The sequence below is a fragment of the Podarcis erhardii genome, assembly GCF_964252035.2.
Source record: "Podarcis erhardii genome assembly, chromosome: W".
Classification (NCBI taxonomy): domain Eukaryota; kingdom Metazoa; phylum Chordata; class Lepidosauria; order Squamata; family Lacertidae; genus Podarcis; species Podarcis erhardii.
In genome coordinates, this window is record NC_138506.1 from 17441275 (window position 1) to 17447274 (window position 6000).

At 42.5% G+C, this 6000-nt stretch overlaps 1 long non-coding RNA gene across 1 annotated transcript in view; it reads right to left on the minus strand.

Annotated features, from left to right (window-relative positions):
* LOC309333266 overlaps nucleotides 1-2058 on the minus strand; it is a 117325-nt gene extending 115267 nt beyond the window's left edge. The window contains exon 1 of the long non-coding RNA XR_014152430.1: nucleotides 1941-2058. This is a non-coding gene — a long non-coding RNA (uncharacterized lncRNA). The remainder of the gene's footprint in view (nucleotides 1-1940) is intronic.
* Between the last annotated feature and the right edge of the window lie 3942 nt (nucleotides 2059-6000).

Consider the following 6000-nt stretch of genomic DNA (forward strand, 5'->3'; position numbering starts at 1 on the left):
TTTATCATTTTGTCTATTATTTACAAAAATCAGACTTAAAAGTCTACTCAAAGTTTAAGTACATACAAATTCATATAATCAAGTAGAATGAGCCTTGACCATCCTGTAAATAAAGGGCAGGAAAACTTTGTCTGCAAATGGTAAGGCTGAAATGACTGAGAATGTTAAAAATCTTATGAATTCTGACTCTCTGGCCATTTTTTCCCCATATATAAGGGCATGGCAGATTGTTCCGCGAATGGCCAGAGGGATATTAGCCCTTTCCTGTACATAAAGGAAGCAGTCCCTTTGCTTGGGCTGCAATTGCTAGCTTTGGTGAATACTTGAATTGCTGAGTTTCTCTTTTTTGTTTTAAAATCTAACCCTATTTTTAAAATCTACTCCTTACCCTTCCCTTCCCTTATTCAGATTCTAATTTAGCCAAAAGATGCAACATTTTCAATAGCATAAAAGGTTTGCTGAGACATGAACTCTGCACATGCACAGAGGCTAGATCAGCTTACAGAGAGAGAGAGAGAGAGAGAGAGAGAGAGAGAGAGAGAGAGAGAGAAAGGAGGTGGAAGAGAGGAGGTTTGGAGAGTGTGGGCTGCAGAAACCTATCCAAATTTCCTTATGTATAACTTGGAACCATTGAGGGAAATCACCCTTAATGTGTCTTTTGCTCCAGGGGCTACGTAAGACAAAAGGGTTAGGTACTGGACCATCAAAAGTCAAGAGGTTGCCAAGTTTCAAATCTTAACATGCCAAATTCTTTTCACAGGTAAATATCAAAGCACTCCCACTGTGAGTTCCTCTCTTGAGTAGTTCGCCTCCCCAATGGAATTTAAATTTTATAACAGGGTTTGTTTGTTTTTTGGTGTGTGTGTGTTTTACTTTGGGGACATGTCCATCACATGTTGAAAGTCAGTTTCATGAAGTTCTTTTATCACATAGCACATGGTGAATTTTAAGTTTTTTCCCCATTGTTTTCCCATTTTTTCAGTCCAGTAGTAATCTGTGCGGTTTTTGATACTATCTTTGTATTATTTAATAATAATTCTTTTCTAAATCTGATTTCTTTGTGTCAAGTCCGTTTTTATCTGACTGGTAATCTATTTTTTTTGCTTTCTTTTTTATTTTTTAACCTTTCTTCTATTTTTACAGTTCTCTTTCTGTACATGTGGAGTAATTTTTAATTTAATAATATGGGGGGGGACTAAATGAAGGAAAGCAAACAAATTTAGCAGATAATAACAGTAATTATATGGAAATGTGATAATAATATTGAAATGAATAAAATGCTTAATGCGCTAAGATTTTTATTATCTGCAGCTTCCGACGGAAAACACAAGGACATCCTTTTTGCCTTTTGCCCCTTCGTTTATCTAACTCTGTTTTTTAAGTCCCCCAAACCCTGCCCCTTACAGGATATCACTTCTACAGATGTGTTACTACTGATGCAATGAAAAGCTTCGCCACCACAAGACAACAACAGACACCAGAGTTTTCAAAGTGCCCACTTTGTTCGCCACCTACAACAACAACAGACACCAGAGCAACAACAGACACCAGAGTTTTCAAAGTGCCCACAGCTATCTTTTTCAAAGGATATAGACTGACGGGAGAGTGGGGCTGACAAAGGGGGGAGGAGTTGAATTGCAAGGACATTTTCTCACTTTTGAACCTTAAGACTGTGCTCCAGGATTGAGAAGATCACAATTGTCTCAAGATATGCAACTGATATTTAATTAGGTTTTTTTGTATTATGTGTTATTACGTAGGAATGTTGAAATGTGTCTGACAGTGTGTTATTTCCACAAAGGGGGGGGGGGGCTATTTTTGTGTGTAATTGTTTTTATGTTTAATGTCTTATTCCTTACACCCCAGTGGAGGATTCTCATACATTTTATGCGTTCTAATAGACCAGGCTATTGTGTAGTCCAATGTTTAGATTGTCCCACCTGGCACTATGCCAACCTTCCCTACCCATTTAAAAAATGTGCTAAAACTCGCTTTACCAAGGAGAAGCTTCTAAGATACATGAAGGTGGATATGCTTTGGTTTAGCAGGAATGATCCCATATAGAGTTAAATTGATAATAATATAATAATAATATCTTTATTGTCATTGCCCCCTCTCGGGGACAACGAAATTACTTGGCTGCTCCATCCACCCAGGTAGGGCACTCCACTCAAAATCAGAACAACTATAAAAACACTAATTAAAACAATACAGTATAATACAGCAAGGAAGATTAGATGACTTTCAAAGTCCAGGTTTCCCATTCAGGGCCGAGATCGCTCTGGAGAAGAAGCTGTTCTTGAGACGGCTCGTTCTTGTCTTCATTCTCCTGTATCTCCGTCCCGACGGCAGGAGCTCGAAGAGACAGTGACCAGGATGCGATGGATCTTTTACTATGTCTAGTGCCTTCCTATGGCACCTTGTGGCATAAATCTGCTCTAAGGTGGAGAGTGGGCAGCCAACAATGCTCTCTGCTGCCTTAACAACTCTGCACAACCCCATCCTGTCCTGGGTAGTACAGCTTCCGTACCACACACATAAGCCATAAGTGAGCACGCTCTCAATGGCACAGTGATAGAAGGCAAGCAGCAGTTTCTGCGGAAGATGGTTTTTCCTTAGGATTCTCAAAAAGTACAGTCTCTGCTGCGCCTTCTTCACAAGCCCCCTTGTGTTGACACTCCAGGACAGATCCTCTTGTAATTCAATACCCAAAAATCTAAACGTTGTTACCCTCTCCACACAGACCCCATCAATCAAAAGTGGCTGGACATTGCTCTTCTGTCTCCTGAAGTCCACCACAAGCTCCTTTGTCTTCCTTGTATTTATGAGCAAGTTGTTAGCTCTGCACCACTCTGTCAGCCGCTCCACCTCATCTCTATAGTCCGTTTCACCCTCCCTTTCAGAGATGAGCCCAATCATGGTTGTGTCATCTGCAAATTTGACAACCCTATTACTAGGGTGAGCAGCGACACAATCGTACGTGTAGAGAATATAAAGGAGCGGACTAAGTACGCATCCCTGTGGTGTTCCTGTGTTAGTCTTAAGCGTATTAGAGGTATAAGGGCCCAACCGAACCCTCTGGGGGCGGTCTGACAAAAAGTCCAATATCCACCCACAAAGTGATAACAGAAGCCCCAGATCTTCCAGTTTAGACATCAGACGTTGTGGTAGAATGGTATTAAATGCCGAGCTGAAATCTAAAAAAAGCAGTCTGGCATAACCCCCCCCCCCCCCGCTGCTCCAAATGTGCAAGAACGGCATGGAGGGCAATCGCCACAGCGTCCTCTGTCGATCTTTTCATTTTATAAGCAAATTGGAATGTGTCCAGTCCCTCTGGTAGGCAAGCAATGACATAATTTCGTACCAGCTTTTCAAAGCACTTCATGATTATAGGTGTGAGTGCTACTGGACGAAAGTCATTCAGATCTTCCGGGTTAGATTTTTTTGCTATTGGAACGATAGTAGAGGACTTTAGGCAGGATGGAACAATAGCCTGGGCTAGGGATCGATTTAAAATCCCAGTGAAAACTCCTGCTAGTTGATCTGCACAGTCTCTCAGTACCCTTCCAGCTACCCCATCCGGCCCTGTGGCCTTCCTTGGGTTAATTCCCTTCAGCACCTTCCTCATCTCTTCTTTTTCCACAGAGACTACCACATTCCTTTGTACTGATGATGATGATGGTGGTGATGGTGGCAAGGCCTTCACAGGGAGTGGTGGTGGTGGTAAAGCCTCAGCAGGTGTTGCTGCAGATGTTACTTCAAAACGGGCAAAAAAGGCATTCAGATCCTCTGCGAGGGATGCCCCTCCCTCGTCTGCCAGGGAATCCTTGGATTTATACCCTGTTAATTCTTGTACGCCTTGCCACACCTGCCTGGTGTTGTTGCTTTGTAGATGGTTCTCCAGCCGCTGTCTATACGCCTCCTTTGCTACACGGATACCTCTCTTTAGATCCGCTCTAGCTAAGCTGTACAACGACTTATCTCCACTTCTGAAAGCAGTATTTCTTGCCTTTAGCAACCCCTGGACCTCCCTTGTCATCCAGGGCTTCCTGTTTGGGTAGATCTTTATCCGGCGCCTCTGTGTTACATTGTCAGTGCAGAACCTGATATAGTCCAACACTTGCTCAGTATGAGTCTCTACATCCTGTTGGGCGAATACCTCCCAATCGGTGTCATGAAAACAGTCTTGTAGTTGTTGGGATGCTTCAGCTGGCCATATTGTAATATCCCTCTTTATAGGTGGAGTCTGTTTCCTCAATGGAATATATTCAGGAGTCAGGCGCAGGGACACATGATCAGATTGGCCTAGATGTGCCAGTGGTTCGGCCTTATAGGCCTGTTTGACATTTGTATACAGCCTGTCCAGAGTCCTTTCTCCCCTGGTTGCACACTTTATGTGTTGATAGAATTTGGGTAGGGCCACTTTCAAATCTGCCTGGTTAAAATCCCCGCATACAAGAAATGCAGCCTCGGGATACTTGCCTTGTTGTCTGCTAATGGCATCATGCAGAAGACCCATTGCCTCATTCATATTCGCATCAGGTGCCATGTATACTATAGTTATCAGTACTGCTGTAAATTCTCGGGGGATATATATTGGTCTGCATTTAAGTGTCATAAATTCCACAGTTGGGGAGCAATGACTAGCTATCACAGCGTGGTTTGTGCACCAGCTATTATTTACGTATGCACACAAACCTCCCCCCCTCCTTTTACCAGAGTCCTCTGTTCTATCATGGCGGAACACTGTATAGCCTGTTAGTTCTATGGCTGAGTCAGGAATAATTGGTGTCAGCCAAGTTTCTGTAAGCAGCAGTAGAGAGCATTCACTCACAGTTTTCTCAGTTGCTATCCACAATCTCCACTCCTCCAGCTTATTCACCAAAGATCTCACATTCGCATAGAAAATGCTGGGAAGCGGTAAGTTATAATGTTGTGTCTTCAACCTTAATTGCCTTAATCGCCTTCCTCCTCTGCAGCCTCTCTTCTGTTTACGATCTCTCCTGTGTCTCTTTAACCCCCAGTTCTTTGAAGTCAAAAAATCTTCCTTGCAGACGCGGAGACACTCACAATTTATGCAGCACACACTCCGTAGCCGAATAGATAACATGTCCTGCCGACTATAAACAAGTCTATTTTGGCAGGACAAAAAAGCCAAATTCTGAGTTGAGGAGCAACCAGCCGCTGCATCTACACGCGCAGCCATCTTAGCCTTATTTGGACAAGTGCCCTTTTTAAGAATGGTTTTCTTTTAACAGATTGGTTTGAAGAGTTGAGAACCATGGGGCAAGATAAATTCAAATTGGACTCAGTTTGAATTGGGCAAGTGTATCCAGGCTGCAATTAGCTTTTTGGTCCTTTAAGTGCAAGTGAGCAACTTCCCATGAGTGCAAGACCACAGCCTATAATAAAATCCCATAGAAAGGCCAAGGCAAAGACATCTCTCTCATGAGATGTCCAAACCTGTGCCAGCTATGGTGAATGCCAGGCAACATGGTTAAATGAAAGCCCTGAGGGGATTCAACAGACAGGATGTGTTGCTGTAGCACTATGCCGGTGTGAGACCACAGAAGAGCTAGCTTGACACCTGAGAAACACACAAAAATGGCGAAGGACAAAACACCAACTGCATTTTTCAGTCAGTAGTGGACCTTCCTGCTAAATGTAAAGCATAGCCACTATTGAGAAAATGTTTCTCCCAAGAGCTAGAATGCCACAAGTAATTTAGTAACAAAATGCAACATATGTTATTTTTATATGATATATTTATACAAAGGCATCCATTTACAACATACAATGTTATTATTTGTGGGGCAAAAAATTTTAAGAAAAATTCTAGCCCCAAAGGGGGGATAATGTGATAGGAATTTTATGGTCTTAGATATATGGCAATGTTCATAACCGCACATACATAGATCAACACAGGAAGACCAACCTGGAACCATTTTGATTCCTAAACTGACCAAATCCTTTCTCTGCAAGGTTAAACTGGAAAAAGCC